General features: G+C 45.0%; 1 protein-coding gene across 2 annotated transcripts in view; it reads right to left on the bottom strand.

Annotated features, from left to right (window-relative positions):
- Nucleotides 1-8,700, bottom strand: part of kcnd1 (potassium voltage-gated channel, Shal-related subfamily, member 1) — a 92,114-nt gene extending 83,414 nt beyond the window's left edge. Inside the window, exon 1 of one of the 2 annotated variants that reach the window (XM_049582449.1) lies at nucleotides 8,458-8,700. The gene's annotated coding sequence lies outside the window, so the exon portion shown is untranslated. Of the gene's footprint in view, nucleotides 1-8,157; nucleotides 8,231-8,457 lie in introns of those variants that run through there. The other variant, XM_049582450.1, reaches the window with a different exon arrangement.
- Nucleotides 8,701-22,909: the final 14,209 nt, after the last annotated feature.

Here is a 22,909-nt window from a genome sequence, read left to right as displayed (position 1 = left end):
CAGCTTCCATCTCAAAAACCGAGATGCAGGAAAAGAACTGTGTGTCTCATGGGATGGTCACAAACTGTCCAATCGCCCCCACCCTGTGTACCTTGGAGTCACACTCTACAGGACACTTTCCTTCAAGCTCTACCTCCAGAACACCAAAGCCAAGGTCAACACTGCAACGACATTCTGCGCAAACTGGTGACCTCAAAGTGGGGCGCTGACCCATCTACTGTCCGCCCAACCGCCTTAGCCCTCTGCTTTTCCACAGCAGAATATGCCTGCTCAAGTTGTCGATCCCACCACACTAAACTGGTCGACAGAGCCCTTAATGACACTTGCCGGATCATCACAAGATGCATAAAGTCACCCCCTGTCCCATGCCTCTGTGCCCTAGCTGGCATTGCACCCCCTCACATCAGGACACAAGGCACCCCCTGCATGATCCAGCTTCCTGCAAACAGTCGCACCTCCAGACATCCAAGGAATCCGCAAGGACCAACATCTGGGAAGATGAATGGTTCAGACTCAACACCTGAGCCCAAGAATGGACGGAGAGAGGAATCACACCAACTGATTGCCTTGCCAGTGGGCACAACCTCCCATGGCCAACCTGGAAGACTCTCAACAGACTATGTGTGGAGCAGGGGAGGTGCAAAGTACTGATAAAAGAATGGAAATATCACACAGAAGACAAATGCAGCTGTGGAGCAGTACAGACCGTGTCCCACCTACTGGAATGTGACGATGCCCCCCAGTGCAGCCCCCAAGACCTGGCTGAACCGTCCCCATTAGCTGTGACCTGCGCTAGATACTGGCAAAACAACATTTGAGACTGCAAAGGACTCGAAGAAGAAGAAAAAGAAGAACATTTTACTTCTGCATCGAGGCTTCAAACATGTAGGTATGTAAGAATCATAAACATTTGTTTATTTTCTGCAATAAGCCAAAATCAAATGGAGAAATCCCACTGGTTTGGTTTTCTGACGAGGGAACCAGGGCGACGCTAACTTCCACATCGTCTCTGCACCGTTCTGTTAGAGGTTCACTGTTCGTGTTCACAGTCAGTTGTGTTACAAGAATGTCATTGGTTGGAGTAGTTGTAGTAGCACCAGTAGTCGTGGTCGTCATGTTAGTGGAGGCGACAGGTCATTTGGGACGGAGCGCCACCTGCTGGCAGCAGAACGAAGTGTAGTTCTAGTGGAACAGAGTCATTTAGAAGTAAATAAACTGATATAAACACAGTTTGATGCTGTTAGTGATTACTGACCTCCAGTCTGAGCAGCTGATGCCTCGCTGCAATCTGATTGGCTGTTGTTGTCAGTGGCATGTAGGTGGCACCAGGTTTTACAGTATTTCTTTAAAAACTGTGATCATCATGAACAATGTAGATTTATTTAATGAAAGTCAGTCAGGAGATGAAACACCTCAGTGCAGCACGACGTCGTTACAAACCAAACCTCTGGTAAAAATAAGCAGATTTATTCAGGTTTATCAGAGAAGTTCTGCTTCCTGTTTGAGTTGTTAGTCGGAGGATCAACAAGCATCTTTCTGAGAAGATTCAATGAAAGCAGCAGAAACAAAACTGTCCAAACTGAAGTGTCTGCTCATATTATCATCTACCTCCCAGCATTTAGACATCCTGGAGTTTTAGTTTGTAGTGTTTTATTCCTGGAGCTGTGGAGAGCCCAGAAACATAATCAAACTGGAACAGCAGGTCTGTAACGTCTAAATCACTCCCGAGAAAGTTTCCAGTAAAGAACAACGTAATCTCTGGCGTCAGTGTTGAAGGACAGTCTGTTGCTCTGAGTTAAGAAGAACTTATTTGTTTCTGTGAGAGAAGAAAACCTGCAGAAAAAAAATCTGAATAATCTTTGTTTTTTTGCATCATGCGTCTTTGACTTTGGCTCAGTTCTGTCCTCCGTCTGTCTGTCTGTCCTCTCTGTGGGAATCCCTGCTGACATCATGTGTTTCTGAGCTCCACATTTTACATTTACAGCGTCCACATGATGCTTTTTATCCACAGCCGCAGCTCTGGGATCAGCTGCTGCTGCGGCTTCCACCCTGGAAGCTTCCGGTAATGGGATGGCTGCTGGTTTTATGGTTATTACTGAGAGAGAGCTGAACCTGAGTCAGTGGATTTCCTGTCTCTTCACGAACCCAGAAGAAGAAGAAGAAGAAGAAGAAGAAGAGGAGGAAGAGGAGGAACAGCTTGGTGCTGTTTGAAGTTGTAAAAACCAAAATGCTGTGATGACATTTCAGAAACTGAAAGAACAAACTCACAGATTGTCTCAAGTTAAAATGTGAAAATATTTTAGTCAGTAAAAACTGATCACACACACACACACACACACACACACACACACACACACACACACACACACAGAGTTTGTGTGCAGAGTAAACTGTGTTCATGTCTTATTCATTTCAGCATCAGTCAGCGTTTCATCTGTTTGGCTTAAAAGCTTTAAACAGACGTTGCAGAGTTTGGTCTGATCGTTGTGTTTGCTCCTGATGAGACTTCTCTTTTCATCTGTTTGTGATTCAGTCTCATTAATCACTGTGACGGCAACGGTGTCACGTGTCCGTGTTCAGATCAACCTGAACATTTTTTCTTTTAGGCATCAAACACAACGTTTGTACTCGAGGTCTTCCTGAGATGTTAAATGGGACAGACAGACGTACGTATGTACGGATAACCAGTGGTGTAATGTAATGAACTGACGTGACAGTACTTGAGTATTTTCTGGGAGTATCTGTATTTTACTTGAGTTTTTATATTCTTTCAACTTTGACTTTAACTCCAACACATCTTCATAACTTCCTATCATGTCGATATGGACCCAGATCTTTGAGGAGTGTTTCAGCACTTTGTTGAATCTGTGACACCAAGAAATAAAAAGATGGTCCAACCTGGTGCTAACAGGGTGTACCTAATAAAGTGGACACTGAGTGTGTTTTAATCAATACTGATAGTATCTGATTATCTTCCTGTCGATAATCAACTTTACAATAACGACTTTTTGCCATAAAATTATGGCTTTTTAACGATTTTTAGTTAAAAGACAATCATATAAAAAACAGTAAAAAATAGTGTGTAAATAAAAAGTGTTGATCTCAAACTCCGTCAGTCTGACCTGAGTCACTCTCTGCTCCCACACACTGATCTCAGGTCAATATTTATATGATCGTCTGATATCAGTTCATTTTTATATCTCACTGACAAACTGAAACCGTCTAACGAGTTTCTGAAACAGAAATCATATTTTGATGAAGGAAACAGGATCAAAGCCGATCGACTGCTGATATGAAACATGTTTCTGATCCATGTCTGCTCTGCTCTGTCCACCTGATCAATACCAACAGTCTCTGATCACTGATCAATGGAGCAGAACACATGTTTGTGATCAATAACTAGGAAGCAGAGCTCTCTGATCTCTGATCAATAACAAATCTGTCTGCTTTAATCAATATGTATTTCATATGAAATAACAAAATACGTGTCATTTAATTGATCACAAAAACAACTTAATGAATCTTCAGACTGTGTTTTTATTTTTCTTCTTGACCGTCTGTCGTCCTCCATTTCCTGTCACCAGCAGAGGAAAGTAACTGAGTACATTTACTCCTGTTCTGGACAGCTTCAGGTACTTCACTGACTATTTGCATTTTCAGCGTCTTTGGACGACCATGTACTACTTGTACTTCTTCCTGGACTACACTGATATAGTAACTTTACTTTCTAGTTACTTTGCAGATTCAGATAATACAAAATATAATCAACAAATAAAAGATGACAAACAGCAGTTAGTTCTGATGGAGCGATCTGATTGGACAGGAGTCATCACGAGTGCTGATATACAGTATAACAGACCTGAGACTGTTAACTCTGCAGGTATCACTCCGCCGTACAGCTGCTCTGACACCTTCATTATGTTCACTGTTAATTAGCCACATTAACAAACACACATTCCTACAAATAACACCTGAGTTAAATAATGAACGCTCAGAAAAGGACAAACACCAACAACAGACACACCCTGCGGTATGTCAGGAATCAGTCCAATCATTTATCTTATTTTGAAATTCTGTGTAATGAGTACTTTTACTCATCGTATCTTTAAGTATATTTTAATGCTGATACTCTTTGTACAGAGTATTTCTTCTCGGTGGTGTCACTACTTTAACTGAAGTAGAAGATCTGAGTACGTCTTTTACCTCTGGTTAAATCTGTCTGTCTGTCACACACACACACACACACACACACACAAGGTGAAACTGAGCCTCGTCTAAAACATGTGACGACAGGAGGGATTCCTCAAACTACAGTCGGACTGCGTTAAAGAGAAAAACGTGCAGGAAAAGTGCCGTCACTCAAACTGTAACCAGAGGAGGAGTGCTGCTGCTGGAGAGGAAACACACACACACACACACACACACACACACACAGAGTGATGAAGAGCAGCACATGGCCGGGCTGTCTGAGGGTTTGTGTGAAACCATTAGACGACCATCAGTGAGCTGCACTTCACTGCAGCACACACACACACACACACACACACACACAGGATCCAAAACAACAGAAAAAGATGAAACAGAAGAATGAAATAGTAACGGAGCTGCGACACAGCTCAACACAGACGCTTTTATTGTGAAGGAGTCACAGAAAACACAACGTGTTCGTCCCGAGGTTAAAGATGACAACATTCGTTCATTCAAAACATCATTTTGGTGTTTGTTTGTTTGTCCGATGATGATGATATGATGGAAAACAGGAAATTTACTGACTGACTTCTTTTTCTAAACGTGACTTTGTTTGGCTGCACTGTAACACAGCAGCTGCTCAAACACTGTTTGCCGCAGATAGAAGCTCTGACCTGTAGAACAAGGATCAGCTTTAAATGACGCAAAAAAGAAAACAATTCAGTGTTCGTGAAAAGACGACTTCAAATTTTAGACTTTGCCGTTTCAGCTTCCTGCTGAGGGCACAAGCTCAGGAGGTCATGGCGTGTTTACAGACGCTCGCAAATCTCAAGAGTTGGTCTGAAGAGCATCAGCAATACTGTGAATTAACAAGACAAGATTGTATCGATTAAACCTGGGTTCAGGTGACTTGAGTGTGTCGCACTCGTCTACTGTAGCCGGATCTCACTGACTCGGTGATGTGGAGACAAGTCATGAATCACACGTTATCTCTAAGCTGTAGGGGAAGAAAATGCTCTGGCTTGTTTTTATTTCTTTAAACCAGTCACAGTCGTGTGGGGCGGAGCTAAGCCCAGGATCCAGTGATTGAGCGTTTGCAAAGCAGAGTCAGGACTTGTGTTGGTGGAACATTTGCACGTGTGGAGGCGAGCACCGTCTTTGAAACGACCCCACAACATGAAACACCACAGAAACATGAACAGTGATCTGTCTCTGTGTGATTCAGCTGTTACTGATAATAAGACAAACATGGTTTGATAATCGGAGCTCTGGAGGCGGAGCCTGACTTTACTTTAGCTCTGGAGGCGGAGCCTGACTTAACTTTAGCTCTGGAGGCGGAGCCTGACTTAACTTTAACTCTGGAGGCGGAGCCTGACTTAACTTTAGCTCTGGAGGCGGAGCCTGACTTAACTTTAGCTCTGGAGGCGGAGCCTGACTTAACTTTAACTCTGGAGGCGGAGCCTGACTTAACTTTAGCTCTGGAGGAGGAGCCTGGCTTTACTTTAGCTCTGGAGGAGCTCAGACGACCTGCTGGCTGTATGAGCAGAACTTTATTAGGACGATGTGACAGCAGCTGGTGTGAAGTGGAACAGATCTGTACATTAGTGAAGTCAGAGTCACCGGAGCTGCTGCTGCTGTCAGAGTTACAGACGAGACGAATCAACTGCGACTGTCAGGAAACAGATCGACATCAGGAGAGTCCTGAGAGACAGTCTGGGCGTTTGTGAGCTGCGTTCACTAGTTGTTTTATTTGTTGTAGATCTTTACAGCTATTCACTGAAACAAGAAATCAGGCAGGACTTACTGCACGATCCAAACCTTCGTCAGAACTTGATATTTCAGCGAGAACGTTTTTAGCTCAGAGGTTGTTTCCTGTAGTGAAGAGGATGTAAAAACGGTAACACGCAGATAGCAGAAGGAAGGGAGTATGCCAGCCAAAGGTTTATAACCACAGTCTACATCTGAGTCAGATCAATACTTTGCTAAAATGAAGCATCTGTGTTAGTTTAGTTTTCAGGAGATTCTGCATAACTCACCACCACATTACACAAAACTTTCTCACTCTTTACAAGACAGAAACTTGTATTTACGACAACTCTAACATGACCTGAATGCAGCGTAAAGTTTCACTGCGTCACTGTAAAAACCCTCAAAATATTTTCTTTAAGAGAAACTGGATGGACCTGCACTTGTATACTGCTTTGCTAGACCTTCAACCACTCAAAGCAGGTTTACGTTTCAAGTCACATTCACACACTGGTGTCCGAGGCCACCGTACAAGGTGCCTACTCAGTTTTCTTAGACACACAATGGCACAATCATCAGGAGCAATCTCGGTTTCAGTATCTTGCTCAAGGGTACTTCCACATGCAGACTGGAGGAGCCGGGGATCAAACCGCTGATCTCCTGATAAGTGGACGACCTGCTTTGCCTCTGAGCCACAGCCCCACTTAAATTCTAACATCCCAACATCAGCAGAGTCTGTTGTATTGACTGCCACATCAGACACAACTTTCTGACTCTGTACAGACAGAAACCAGAAATTACAACAACTCTAACATGACCTGAACGCAGCGTCAGGTCTCGCTGGGAACATTTCAACACTGCGTCACTTTAAACCCCTCAAAATATTTTCTTTCAGAGACACATCTGCAGATAGTCTTCATGTTGAGTCCAACAGTGAACGTGTCTCCTAACAGAGATACTCAACCTGCTCTGCTCGGGGGCCACTTTGCAGGATGACAGGAGTCCAGGGGCCCGTTCATAAACAAACATTTATATTCTTCATCAGGATTAATGAATCACCTGTTTTTAATTTTGCAACATTTGCTGTCCTCACTCGTCTCTGTCGAGAGGAAGATCCAGTCACAGGTCAGCTGCACACAGGGGCGCTCCTAGAGACCACTGGGGGCTCAGCCTGGACCCCTGTAACCTTATTTACATTCAATGTACAAAAATGTTCTCAATGTGAATCCATTAATATTTTATTTTGAATCATAAAATTGTCGGCACCTTGTGACGGGCCACAGGCTGCAAGTTGAGTATCACAGTTACTGTGTGTATCTACGGCTCGATGTATTGTCACTGTTAAACATCATCGTCATCAACACACACACACACACACACACACACACACACTGTACTGTATTTACACACCGTCCTGCTGACACTGACACTCACTACAGCACCAGACGTGGATTAATCCGCTGCTGAAAATAGTCCCCAACACACCTCCTCCTGTTAGTTTGACAGAAGTGACAGTGATCAGCTGTTTGACCAGCGAGCTCAGAGCTGAGACACAGAGACAGGAAGTCAGACCAGACAGAACAACGATAGATCACAGCTGACACGCAACACTCGCCATGACTCGACCTACGTAAAAAAAAAACTGGCCGACACTTTTCACTGAAGCTTAAACACAACTTCGAAAATGATCAAACATCAAAGAATTAAAACTTCCAACAGGAAAGAAAAGAACCACATTCAGCCAGTGTGCGACCACAGAGGCAGAAGGTGAGTGAATATTAATGAGCACTGTGTGTGTGTGTGTGTGTGTGTGTGTGTGTGTGTGTGTTTCTGGATGCTAACCACTGTTAATAGCAAACACACAGGACTTCATCACTAATTCATACCGCCGGATTACGTCAACCTCAACACACACATACACACACACACGTGCACACATGCACTCACACGTGCACACACACACAAACACACACTCAGAATTATCTATTTTCGTCCAGCCTCCACCTCTACCTGTGATTCTATTTTTCTACTTTTCTTCTGTCCTGAATCGCTGCGGTCGCTCCAAACAACTCAGACCTGTTCTGTCTGATTCTACTCTGTCTGATTCTACTCTGTCTGATTCTACTCTATCTGATTCTACTCTGTCTGATTCTACTCTACTCGACCCTGTTCAGTTCTACCCTCTCCATCCTGTTGTTCCACTTCTGTCCTCTTCTTTCCTACCTTCTGTTTTCCCTCTGGTTGTTCTTCCTCCTTCCTCTCTGATCCCTCTCTCCTCTCCTCTCCTCTCCTCTCCTCTCCTCTCCTCTCCTCAGCTCTTTACATTAAGTTTTTCTACTCTGACTCTATCTCCTCCTCCTCCTCCTCCTCCTCCTCCTCCTGGTCCAAACTCTTCCCTCCCTCCACCCCTCTGTCCCGTCCTGCTCCTGCTCTCCACTCGACTTCTCCGCTCCCTTCTCTTTCTATTCTCAGCAGCAGCAGCGGGAAGCGCTTTGTATCTGGAGCAGTTTTCATCCTACTTACCACAGCTGATGATGATGGTGGAGGTGATGAAGATGATGATGAAGGTGTAGAAGAAGAAGTACAAGAAGAAGAGGATGTAGCAGGTTGTTGTTGTTTTTTTTGTTCCAGGTAGTAACAGGACGGACGGACGGATGCAGGAGAGATGGAGGAGTAATAATAAAAAGAGGAGGAGGAGGAGGAAGAGGAGGAGTGTTGTATTACTGTCTCAGATCAGTCCTGCTCTGCTGCCGCGGCAACGACCACATCTCCTGTCATCCTCCTCTCTCTCTCTCTCACACAGTCTCTCTCTCTCTCTCTCTCTGGCTCCACCTCCCATTCGCTCGCTCGACCCTCCCCTCCGCCTCCCTTTTCTCTCTCTCTCTCTGTTCGTTGTCACTCTCATCTTCCTCCTCCTCCTCCTCCTCCTCTACTTCTTTCCCTTGTGTCCCTCCCTTTTCTCTCCACACACACTGTAACACACACACACACACACACACTGTAACACACACACACACACACACACACACACACACACACACAGTAACACACACACACACACTGTAACACACACACAGTAACACACACACACACACACACTGTAACACACACACACACACACACACAGTAACACACACACACACACACACAGTAACACACACACACACACTGTAACACACACACACACACACACACAGTAACACACACACACACACACACACACACACACACACACACACACACACACACACACACACACACACACACACTGTGCTCCACATTAAACAGACTGATGGGAGTTTCATGTTGAGAGAACAGACACAGACACAGAGCAGGTCACTACATGTGATGATGCAACAGAGACGTTAAATATAAACTGATCTGGAGTCAGTGAACTTTTCTTCTTCTTCTCTACTTTATAATCTGCTCTTTGGAACAGAGAGATTAAATTTAAAACAACAAGTATAAATCACTTTCAGAAAGAAACTAATGCCTTACAATGATATTTGTTTCATTCATTTATTTTCCAGATCAGCTTCAACTGTTCGCGGTCACAGTGGAGCCAATGTTGATATCAGGAAGTAAAAAATTCCAATATATCAATATTAACATATTATTATATTAACATCATAAATCAACGTTAATACAGGCTGATAAATAACATTAAAACCAGCTGGACGGCCTGTTGAGCTTCAGACTGACACCAAACATTCTCTGTAATATGAACAAGACACTGGTAAAGAAAAAAAGACTTAACTAATGTTTGTAATTTGATCAGTGTTGATGAAGCAGGACTTGTTGATGTGTGACGCACGTCCTCCAAACTGTGCGTCCTCTCTTCAGGAGCTGAAGGCAAATTATTTCTGACTATTTTTCTAAAAGAAAATTGACTGAGAAACAAAAAGTACGTAAGTGTCTGATGTTCGAATTACATGACTAACGTTTTATCAAACTTCTGAGCGCGCTCCAAAGTCTCCACACAACACCCAGCGTCCCAACAATACTGTAGTATTGACTGTTAAGGGAGAGTTAGAGTCACCAACTAACCTGCATGTCTTTGGACTGTGGGAGGAAGCTGGAGCACCTGGAGGAAACCCACGCTGACACAGGGAGAACATGTCGGAGCACCTGGAGGAAACCCACGCTGACACAGGGAGAACATGTCAGAGCACCTGGAGGAAACCCACACTGACACAGGGAGAACATGTCAGAGCACCTGGAGGAAACCCACGCTGACACAGGGAGAACATGTCAGAGCACCTGGAGGAAACCCACACTGACACAGGGAGAACATGTCGGAGCACCTGGAGGAAACCCACGCTGACACAGGGAGAACATGTCAGAGCACCTGGAGGAAACCCACGCTGACACAGGGAGAACATGTCGGAGCACCTGGAGGAAACCCACGGTGACACAGGGAGAACATGTGGGAGCACCTGGAGGAAACCCACGCTGACACAGGGAGAACATGTCAGAGCACCTGGAGGAAACCCACACTGACACAGGGAGAACATGTCAGAGCACCTGGAGGAAACCCACGCTGACACAGGGAGAACATGTCGGAGCACCTGGAGGAAACCCACGTTGACACAGGGAGAACATGTGGGAGCACCTGGAGGAAACCCACGCTGACACAGGGAGAACATGTCAGAGCACCTGGAGGAAACCCATGCTGACACAGGGAGAACATGTGGGAGCACCTGGAGGAAACGCACACTGACACAGGGAGAACATGTTGGAGCACCTGGAGGAAACGCACACTGACACAGGGAGAACATGTCAGAGCACCTGGAGGAAACCCACGCTGACACAAGGAGAACATGTCAGAGCACCTGGAGGAAACCCACGCTGACACAGGGAGAACATGTCAGAGCACCTGGAGGAAACCCACACTGACACAGGGAGAACATGTCAGAGCACCTGGAGGAAACCCACGCTGACACAGGGAGAACATGTCAGAGCACCTGGAGGAAACCCACGCTGACACAGGGAGAACATGTCAGAGCACCTGGAGGAAACCCACGCTGACACAGGGAGAACATGTCAGAGCACCTGGAGGAAACCCACGCTGACACAGGGAGAACATGTCAGAGCATCTGGAGGAAACCCACGCTGACACAGGGAGAACATGTCAGAGCATCTGGAGGAAACCCACGCTGACACAGGGAGAACATGTCAGAGCACCTGGAGGAAACCCACGCTGACACAGGGAGAACATGTCAGAGCACCTGGAGGAAACCCACGCTGACACAGGGAGAACATGTCAGAGCACCTGGAGGAAACCCACGCTGACACAGGGAGAACATGTCAGAGCATCTGGAGGAAACCCACGCTGACACAGGGAGAACATGTCAGAGCATCTGGAGGAAACCCACGCTGACACAGGGAGAACATGTCAGAGCACCTGGAGGAAACCCATCCCAGGGTTTGAACCAAGAACCCTCTTGCTGTGAGGCAACAATACTAAATAAATTACATATTATTGCATCTGAAGTATGGAGTGTGGACGGGCAGCTGGAAAGGTGCCGGTTCACTTCTTGGGCACTGCTGAGGTGCCCTTGAGCAAGGCACCAGACCCCAATCTGCTCGAGGCACCTGACCAAGGGCAGCCACCTTTCTCTCTGACATCTCCTCATTTAATACATGTATAGGTCTTGTTTGTGTATGTCTGTGTATTTCAGGCCTGCGTGAGTGTGTAAAATCTAAAAAATAAAAACAGAGTGAAAAAACTGAATTTATGTTTGAGGCACGAATAAACACGATACTTGCTTTTTTCTCACAAAACAAAACTTATTTCACATATTTACTTATGTCTTGTTACATTATGACGTTTGCAGGAACACATACGATTAAATTTACTTGTGTATTTTGACAGAACACATTCTTTTATACTACGAGTATGATCATGTTCTCATATTAATTGTTGTGTATTGTTGTTTCATTTGCGTAATTAACTTTTTGTCTCGTGAAATAAAAATGTTATACTCAAAATATCACAAATTTTTTTCCACCAGTTTTAAACGTTCTATCCTCAGCACTGACACTGATACTTTTTTAAATTCATGGCTGATGTTTGTTTCAGTTGAATCAAACTTCGTCACTGTGGGAGAAAAACAAATGATTGAAAATATTAATGTGAATAAACATTATGATGTCAACACTGAATTCATCACATGTTTAAACTGAGTCGTCTGTGAAACGTGTCGGAGGTCAAGTTTTGTTTGTTCCCTCGGAGACGTGAAGGAAACTCAATCAGCTTAAACACTTAGAGAGACAAAACACTGCAGCACACACACACACACACACACACACACACACACACACACAGGAGCTGTGTACTTAAACATTTAGACAGCAAACTGAAGCTCAACAACAAACAGCTACACGTGATGCAACAAACGTTTCTTCATCTATATCTGTCGTATTTTAATGTAGTTATTTTTGTGATGTGGCACCTGACAGATTTAAAATGATTCTTATTTTCAGGTGATGAAAGAAATAAAACTGATTCTATCACAGACATATTAATTTATCTATGGTGGCCCGACATGTTCACAGCAGAGGCCACCGCATATCAATGTCTTTTTATTTCTGGAGCTGGACAGTTCATGAGGAGCACTGTTGAGTATACTCTGCTCCAAAAACAGGACAGGAACAATTAATGGTCACAGTCTAACAGGAAGTCAGGTAAACTTCAGGGATCAGTCAAGTGATTGTGAATCAGTTTCAGCTGCTTTGGTGCAAATCAAAGAGACAACAGGAAATAGTTTTACATGTGGTGTCCACAGACAGTTGCTCTCTCCTTATCCTTCCTCACTGATTCTTAGATTCTAATTTGGTCTTCTGCTAGTGTCCTTGGCACGACTGGTAACATGACAGCAACCACAGGGCCGGTGTTGTAAGATTCTAAAGCCAAACCCTGTTCTTTATTCCTAAACCCAACCACGTGTGTGTGTTGGCTAAACGTAACCACGTATCTGTGTGTCGGCTAAACGTAACCACGTGTGTGTGTTGGCTAAACGTAACCACGTATCTGTGTGTCGGCTAAACGTAACCACGTATCTGTGTGTCGGCTAAACGTAACCACGTGTGTGTGTTGGCTAAACGTAACCACGTATCTGTGTGTTGGCTAAACGTAACCACGTATCTGTGTGTCGGCTAAACGTAACCACGTGTGTGTGTTGGCTAAAGGTAACCACGTATGTGTGTGTCGGCTAAACGTAACCACGTGTGTGTGTTGGCTAAACGTTACCATGTATGTGTGTGTCGGCTAAACGTAACCACGTGTGTGTGTTGGCTAAACGTTACCATGTATGTGTGTGTCGGCTAAACGTAACCACGTGTGTGTGTTGGCTAAACGTTACCATGTATGTGTGTGTCGGCTAAACGTAACCACGTGTGTGTGTTGGCTAAACGTAACCACGTACATGTGTGTCGGCTAAACGTTACCACGTGTAGGTGTTGGCTAAACGTAACCAGGTGTTTGTGTCGGCTAAATGTAACCAAGTGTGTGTCGGCTAAACGTAATCACGTATGTGTGTGTCGGCTAAACGTAACCAAGTGTGTGTGTTGTTGTTTTTTTAAGATGTTTGGGGGCATTTTTAGCCTTTAGTGGATAGGACAGACAAGTGTGAAAGGGGGAGTGACATGCAGCAAAGGGCCACAGGCTGGAGTCAGACCCGGACCGCTGTGGCAACAACCTTGTACATGGGGCGCCTGTTCTACCACTAAGCCACCGACGCCCCACATGTGTGTTGTTGAAGGAAAAAAACATCAGTTGATGGTGTTGTACCAACGCAGTGCTTTGATTTTGAAAGTGACTGTATGCAAACTTACATTTCCTGTGAAAACAGACAATGCATGTGACAGGCTGAAGTTGACATGGCATCCCAGAATTCTTCACGTGTTTAAAGTGAGTCTGAGAAACGTGTTAGAGGTCAAGTTTCGTTTTTTCCCTTGGACAGGTGAAGGAAACTCAATCAGCTTAAACAGTTAGAGAGACAAAACACTGCAACACACACACACACACACACACACACAACTGGACACTGGAGCTGTGTACTTAAACATTTAGACAGCAAGACGGTGTATCATCTCTAGTCAACGACTCTCTGTGCTTCTGATCTGTAACGTCGACAGGAAGTGACCGCCATGAGACGGCGTATCATCTCTAGTCAACGACTCTCTGTGCTTCTGATCTGTAACGTCGACAGGAAGTGACCGCCATGAGACGGCGTATCATCTCTAGTCAACGACTCTCTGTGCTTCTGATCTGTAACGTCGACAGGAAGTGACCGCCATGAGACGGCGTATCATCTCTAGTCAACAACTCTCTCTGCTTCTGATCTGTAACGTCGACAGGAAGTGACCGCCATGAGACGGCGTATCATCTCTAGTCAACAACTCTCTGTGCTTCTGATCTGTAACGTCGACAGGAAGTGACCGCCATGAGACGGCGTATCATCTCTAGTCAATTCAATCAATCAATCAATCAATTTTATTTATAAAGCCCAATATCACAAATCACAATTTGCCTCACAGGGCTTTACAGCATACGACATCCCTCTGTCCTTAGGACCCTCGCAGCGGATAAGGAAAAACTCCCCCCAAAAAAAACCTTTAACGGGGAAGTCAACGACTCTCTGTGCTTCGTTCTGATTTGCAGCTTTTCAGACTTATTTTGTGGCAGAATATAATTTGTAGCTTCTTAAAATCTGAATGAGGATAGTGATAGTGAGATACTGGCTACAGTGATGAAACAAAACCAGCATCAGATGGACTGTATTCATAATCAATACGCCACAATAATATAAATAACCAGCACCAATTCATCAGTCACCAGCCCCTTTCACACTGCCAGATTTTCAGCGAATGTTGGGCCGTTTTGCCAGCAAGCTGCGAGCGTTTAGAGACACAGAGCCGGATTGGCGAGTTGATCCGAGGTGCCCAATTTTCCACCTCGTAGGGTAGACATATTGGTGGAACCCTTTTAGTTTAAACAGACCGAGGCGGCCTTCCGCAACGGGAGGGGCTGTTGATCAAATCAACTTCAAAATCAACTTTATTTATATGGCACTTTTCATACAACAGTAACACAAAGTGCCTCACAGAGGTTAAAAACAACAAAGATCCAAACAGAAAACAAAAAGAAAAGAGAAAACCCAACCCTCCCACCCAACAAAAAGCTATTTAGCTCATAAAATTGAGTTAGTAGCTAGGTAAGAATGATCTAAAACAGAGACATAAAATGCATCAAAACTAAAACCTATAGGCTAACTAAAATAACAAAAGATAAAGGTTAAATGAGATAAGAACATAAAAAGAGGAAGGGTAAGAATATAAAAAATAAATAAAAAATAGATAATAGATGGATAAATCAGTTATAAGAGAAATTTAAAATAGATAAATAAAGAGATCAGTTAAAAGCCTGATTAAAAAGATGAGTCTTGAGCCTCTTTTTAAAAACATCAACAGTCTCTGCAGCTCTGAGGTTCTCTGGCAGGCTGTTCCACAATCGGGGGCCATAATAATTAAATGCCGCCTCCCCGTATGTTTTGGCCTTCAGGACCAATGACTAAAACCTCTGTTTTGTCCTGGTTGAGCTGCAGGAAATTCGCTGCCATCCATGACTTTATATCTAAAATACAGTTAAAAAAGGCATCAATTGACCCTGTGTCATCAGGAGACACGGCGATGTACAGTTGCGTATCATCAGCATAACTATGAAAGCTGATGCCGTGCCTCCTGATGACGTCCCCCAGAGGAAGCATGTAGAGATTAAAAAGAGTTGGGCCTAAAATTGACCCCTGGGGGACCCCAAACTTTATCTCATGGGTTCCTGAGGAACATGTATCCATACTTACAAAGAAGTGTCGATCAGTAAGGTAAGAGATGAACCAGTTAAAAACAGTACCAGAGAGGCCGAACAGGTGCCTCAGTCTATTTAATAAAATGTGATGGTCTACTGTATCGAAGGCAGCGGTTAGATCCAGTAGTACCAAGACTGTGAGTTTATGGTTATCTAAATTGCACCTGATGTTGTTTAAAATCTTTAAAAGGGCTGTCTCGATACTGTGGTTCATCCTAAAACCAGACTGATACTTCTCTAAAGTGTTATTTGTATTTAAAAAATCATTTACTTGGTTAAAAACCAGTTTTTCTAAAATTTTGCTTAAAAACGGTAAGTTGGATACAGGTCGATAATTATTAAGAATGTTGGGGTCTAAATTGCTCTTCTTCAGAAGGGGCCTCACCACCGCTGTTTTCAAGGAGGCCGGGAAGACACCTGTCTGAAGAGAGCAATTCACCATGTACAGTAGCTGTCCCTCAAAGAATCCATAAAATGTTTTAAGAAATGGTGTGGGAATTTGGTCTAAAAGGCAGGTTGTGGGCTTTACTTAGGAGAAAACTCGACCAAGTGTCCTCGCATCAACCAGGGCAAAACTCGCCAGTGTTTCCTCAGGTAAAAGCAATGATCCAGGTGTGTCGACAGTTAAAATCTGTTGCGATAAGAGACTGGATCTGATGTCACTGATTTTACTTCTGAAGTGGTCTGCAAAGCCCTCACAAAGGGCACTGGTTGTTGTCTTAGGTGATCTGTTACTGTTTGTTAAAACATCAGTTGTGGAGAAGAGGATTTTGGGATTGTTTTTATTGTCAGAGATTAGTTTTTTGAAGTGGGAAATTCTTGCCTGTTTGACTGCGTTATTGTAGGTTTTGAGATGTTGACGTAATATTTCGTAGTGGACTGTTAGGTTTGATTTTCTCCACCTTCTCTCAGCAGTATCTTGCCAGTTGTTTGACTTCCTTATTTCTCCACGGGGATGTAGGTTTTGTTCTAATTGTTTTGATTAAAAGTGGAGCCACTGAGTCCAGCGTTGACTTGAGTTTGTTGTTAAAATTGTCCACAGTAAAATCACAGGGTGCTGGTAAAATCTCTGCAGGAGTGCTCTGTAAAATCTGGATAAAATTTGCAGCCACTTCAGAAGTTAGGTAGCGTTTCCTCACTGTTCTCACCGGGGCCTCCTCCTGGTTAAAACGGGTGATGTTAAAAAACACACAAAAGTGGTCGGACACAGCCAGATCCACAACAGAGGACACAGCCACGGACAGGCCATAGGTTATGACCAGGTCCAGGGTGTGCCCTCTGCTGTGGGTCGGCTGCGTGATATGTTGTTTAAAATCCAAACAGTTTAAGAGGTTTAAAAATTCTCTGGATACTGGGACTGAGGTGTTGTCAATGTGTAGATTAAAATCACCAGTTATTAAAATCCTGTTGTAGGTGGAGTGAATGATTGATAACAATTCAGAGAAATCACTGATAAAAGAAGTGGAGTACTGGGGTGGTCTGTAAACCGTTATGCAAAGGATGGGAGGGCTGCTAAAAACAAAGGCATGATGCTCAAATGACGTGTAACTGCTAAAAGAAACTTCATTTGAGGACATTGTGGTTTTTGTTACTGATGCAGGTCCGCCTCCTCTTTTACCTCCCCTAATAGAATATAAAAAGTTCAAATCTGGTGGGGAAGCCTCGGTGAGAACAACAGGTGCGTCGGTGCCAAGCCATGTCTCTGTAAGGAGAATACTGTCTAGGTTATTGTCTAAAATTAAATCATTTATGATAAAAGATTTGTTTAAAAGGGAGTGCATGTTCAGCACTGCCATTTTAATGTGCTGAACGTGCGCTCTTCGTGACTTTTCAAATGGATGTTAAAAACACGGTTAGGTCTAAAAACATTCCTGGGTTTCAACTTTCTAAGTGTAATGATAGTTTTTATGGTGTGAATGTCCTGTGTTTCCGGTTGCAGAGAAGGTGCTGCTGAGGGAGAAGTATGTGTGGTGCAATGTGTAGTGGAGGAGGGTGGAGGTGGGTGAGCAGTGAGTCAGGAGGTGCTGTGGTGCAGGATCGGACGGTCAGGTCAATGTTGACTGATAAAAGCTGTGATCCCTCCTGGTTTGGAGTCCAGCAGGCGGTCCACCAGGGAGACGAAGTCCTGCTTGAGGACCTCTGACTGCTGGTTCCTGAGGTCGTTGATACCGGCCTCCAGGACCAGCGTGGAGGCCGAGCTGTGCCGTGCAGTCAGCTGGAGGGCAGAGGATGCAACCTCACTGACACGGGCACCAGGGTGGCAGAAGGTGCGGCCGTTGTGCACTTCCACGTGCCTGACCATGGAGATCCCAGTCACTAGCACAGAGGGGGTGCACTGCTCCCGAGTGCGCGCCTCCGGCTGCCTGGAGGTTCGACGGTGACGGGATGGAGCCCGATGTTTGTGGTGCTGGGCCGCGGTTCCTCCTGACCGGGATGGAGGGGAGGGGTCAGGCTGGACAAGCAGACGCCGATTCCTGGACTAGTGAGAGCCACAGCCAGCTGGATGTAGGCCTACGGGGTCCACAGGCGAGCTGGACGAAGCATCCACGGGAGGAAATCCTGCAGGCTTAGGATGTCATACCTGTTATCTAGCGGCAGCTCCAGAGGCAGAGGAGGAGGAGATGGACGAGTCCCAGAGCCCCTGGCCACCACCGACCAGGGCTCCCTCGGCCTGAGTGGAGTTGAGCTCATCGGGGCTCCCGCTCCACCCTCCGTGATGAAGCGCTGCGGCTCCGCGGGACGAAGGCAGGAGGTGGAGAGTGCCGATGATTTGGGCTTGGCTCCCTGGCGGTGCCAGCAGGACTCGGCTAGTGCTGGTGTCGGAGTTCCGGTGGTTATGCAGCCGGTCCACAGCAGGGTGGTGTTGTTCGTGGCCATCATGCTCCAGTCACCAGCGCCGGATACCGTCAGGTAAGCAATATGTTTCGCCTGGGTCGTGGCGACGGTGGTAAAATCCAGGAGGATCTTTTCACTCTCCTTGAGGTCTGCCTGCAGTCTGGAGATGCTCTCCCTCAGTTTTGACAGGGTCGGGAGGCAGGACTCACACACCGGCAACATACCTGCGGCCTGTGCTGGAGATTCGTTCCCCGGGACACAGTATCAACACACGGACGTGAGTTAAAATTTTTACCCTCGGTCGTGGGGCCAAAATGTCCAAGGGGACCTTCCCCAATTTTAAGGGGGCAGTCCGCTTCAGGTGGTGAGTTGTAGGTCTCCCACAGTTAAACAGTTTTTAAAAGTTGGCGCCTCGCTAATGCCGTTCAGCTGGCGACTTCCACGTTCACTTCTGCGGTAGTCTATGATCCGTGACAACCACAGGCCCGATGGCTTAAAACCTTAGTCCATGTTTAAAAAGTACATACAATAAAAGCTGAGAGCAAGTGGTTCGTTAATAAAAGAAGCGAGAAACTGGATTAAAAGCCGCACGTGTGACCCACTGGCGGTGGATAAACAGGAAACAGCTGATAGCAGGAATTAGCGAGCAGCTAGTAGCAAGAGGGAAACACAAACCTGACAGACACTGTAAAGATGAGCAACTGGGGAGACAAGGAATTGTGCGCCCTCCTTGTCCTCGCAAACGAAGAGGCCATTAACCGTCAGATGACGGGGACGGTGAAGGACGGGCCGACTTACGAGAGCTACACGTTTTGTTACTTGCTCACGCCCCCCATTGCCCCGAAAAAGGCACATTCTGTATAAACAAAAGTAGGTAGGCGGCATTTTGCTGCACTCCCCGATTTTGTTTTTATACTGCCAATGCTGAAAAAACACTGATTGGGCTTTCCTGCAAATTTGCACAACTCCTGTTTAAAAACCTGTTACCTAGCTACTAACTCAATTTTATGAGCTAAATAGCTTTTTGTTGGGTGGGAGGGTTGGGTTTTCTCTTTTCTTTTTGTTTTCTGTTTGGATCTTTGTTGTTTTTAACCTCTGTGAGGCACTTTGTGTTACTGTTGTATGAAAAGTGCCATATAAATAAAGTTGATTTGATTTGATAAAACGGGCTAGTGAGAATGTGTGTGTGGGCGGGGCATAAGCACATACAGCCAGCAGCAGTGACCCACCGTCTGACACCGGCACACCGTGAGGACGGAAACAGAGGGCTCTGTGGGGACGGAGCACCTGCTGCAGCAAGCCAACACGCCGTCTGTGGTCATTTTGACTTGACCAGCTGACTTCACTACAAGCTGATTGGCTGTTGAAACAGGTGACGTGCTTTAAAACCAGCCGCCGGCCATTTGACCAGCTGAGTGTCAGGTGACACCATCAGCCAGTTCACACCGCTGACACTTTTCTCTGTGACGTTCTGAAACAGTTTCATCTCATCACTGATCTTTGGTCTGAACTGGACTCAACAGACACAAACTGTGTTTACTGTCGTCTCACCACGCTGGCTGTGGTTACAGCGTAGGACTGTTGGGGCGGGTGTAAATCCAAACAAACCAATCATGTCTGGTCTTTTGACGACTGACAAGTGGCTCAACCTCACACACCTCATCCCTCTCCTCACATCACTGGCTTGTGACTGCATTACCTTTGTCCTTCAGCAGCTCTCTCCACCTGGGAAAGGCTGCCTCGATGTTGACCCTCGTTTTTTGAATTCGCCGCTCACGTTGCCTTTTTGATTCCCTTTGTGCTTTCTTGGCGACGAGCATTGCGTCTCCCGCGATGCTGCATGTGCATGACCCTGCTCTATGCTCAGAGAGTGGGACTGTGTTATGCTGCAGTAGTGCCGGGGTCGTAGCGAAGCGCCTCTTGATCCTCTCCTTCGGCTCCTCAGTCACGCAGCGCTGGCCTAAGGCGGGGCTGTATGTCCCTCGCTGGCGGAGGTATTCTCAAGATGGCGAAACATTATGGAACCCCCCAGGCGACTCACCCACACAATGTACAAACACATCTGAAATTCTCCTTTTACCAGAATGAGTCAGATTATTGGTGGAGGTAATGAAACACCAGTGATGACATGTTTATGAATGCAGACATTGCCAATAAACAACTGGAAATGTTTCACACTGTCCCTTTCAACTAAGTTGCTGTGATGTCATGTGAAGCAACACCTCTGAGGAGGGCCTCCAAAAGTCTGGGGCCGGCCCTGTTTACTACAAATATGAATCTGATATGACGTGCAGTAGAAACTGATAAAGATATCTGCATCAATGAGGACATACACACACACACACACACACACACACACACACACAGCCTCAGGCTTCATGTGCAGCATGTGTCCCGCCCACACACTGACACTCAACATGCTGCATCCCATGATGGATCTGAAGACACACACAGTTCTGTTCCACCTAAATATCAATAATGAATGTAAAGAAACCTTGGTCAGAAACCTTGTGCTGTGGACAGCTGGATGGTCCATCAAACTTTAATGTTTGTGTGTTAAAGACATTTCACCATGAAGCTTCAGTTCACCTCTGTCTCTGTGTCTCTGTGTCTCTGTGTCTTTGTCTTCTACCCATGAGGTTTAAACAACATGTGAAACATTAAATACATTCTGAGACAACCCTGTGTCTCTGATCATAATGATGAAGTGTTGCCACATTAACTTACGAACGTCACAAGACTCAAGAATGTGGACTCTGAATGTTTCAATAAAATGTTCACTGACATTTTACACGCACACGTCAGTTCTGCCAAAATGGACAGACTCTCACAGCGCAGCCTCCTCCTGTGGTGACTGTAACTACCACTGTTTATATATTATCATTTAAAGGGATAGTGCACCTGAAAATGTAAATGCAGCCATTATCTACTCACCCATATGCCGAGGGAGGCTCAGGTGAAGTTTTAGAGTCCTCACATCACTTGCAGAGATCCAAGGGGAGAGGAGGTAGCAACACAACTCCACCTAATGGAGGCTGACGGCGCCCCAGATTCAAACGTCCAAAAACACATCATTGAAACCACAAAATATCTCCATACTGCTCGTCCGTAGTGATCCAAGTGTCCTGAAGCCCCGACATAAAAAGTTGTTTGGAAAAACCTCATTTGAACTCTGTTTTTAGCCTCACTGTAGCCTGTAGCTCTGACTGCCTCTCTGGGCACCGTGCTCACGTGAGCGTGGTGCCCAGAGAGGCAGTCAGAGTATTTTTACAGTGAGGCGTCAGTACTTTTACTTCAGGATCTAAACACTTCCTCCACCTGCTGCCGACACGTTTACAGCATCATTACAGGGTGTTTGATGTTCACAGCAGTTCTGACAGTCACATTTAAGTTTATTTAACGAGGTGTTGACTTCACTCACTCGTCTTCTTACGGCCTTTTCTTGGTGGCACTTCTCTAATTCTCTATCAAGTGTCAGAGTCTTTGCACACGGCACCTCACCTGTCCTGATACAGTGTTTACAGGGTGTTACCTGTGCTACCAGGTGACTTGTGATCAGGTGGGATTCATCATTCAGCACAGCTGGTCAGAGCAGATTCAGACAGTTACAAGTGTTTGCAGCATCGGGCCCAGCGACCATCATCCAGACTGTGATGACGTCGCCACAGCAACACAAGTTATTTTTATTTATTTCGATCACGTAAACAACAATGTACAAAAAATAAAAATAAAATAATAAATAAAGCACACATGTATACATACATACATACATACATATACATACACAGTACCTAAATAATAATAATCATAAGGAAATAAGTGTACAGAAAAAAAAAATGTGTACACAAAACAGTAACATCTCGTAAGCAACGTAGTTTACATGAGCGAAAGGGAGTAGGAAGAAGTATACACTTATCTAATCCTACCCCTATAATCTTAACTATTAATATGTTCTAATTACTTTCATAGCACAAAAACAAAAGGAATATTTATTTCATTCCTTCATTACACTATGTATCATTTCCTACCACATTTTAATTCAAATAGCAAGCAAACACCTTGTGTAAATTATTCAATGTACCTCTGGAGAATCATTTCTTTATGTCTCTTTTTAAACAGAATTATACTCGAAATGTTTTTGATTTCAGTGCTCAAATTATTCCACAGTTTTACTCCACAAATGGTGATACAGAAACTTTTCTTTGTTGTGCGAGCTCTGCCAACCTTTAGATTTGATTTCTCTCTTAAATCATAACCTTGCTCTCTTTCATG

Source organism: Epinephelus fuscoguttatus, linkage group LG7 (genome assembly GCF_011397635.1).
Source record: "Epinephelus fuscoguttatus linkage group LG7, E.fuscoguttatus.final_Chr_v1".
Classification (NCBI taxonomy): domain Eukaryota; kingdom Metazoa; phylum Chordata; class Actinopteri; order Perciformes; family Serranidae; genus Epinephelus; species Epinephelus fuscoguttatus.
The sequence above is the reverse complement of the archived record's forward strand: the minus strand, read 5'-3'. Positions and strand labels throughout refer to the sequence as shown.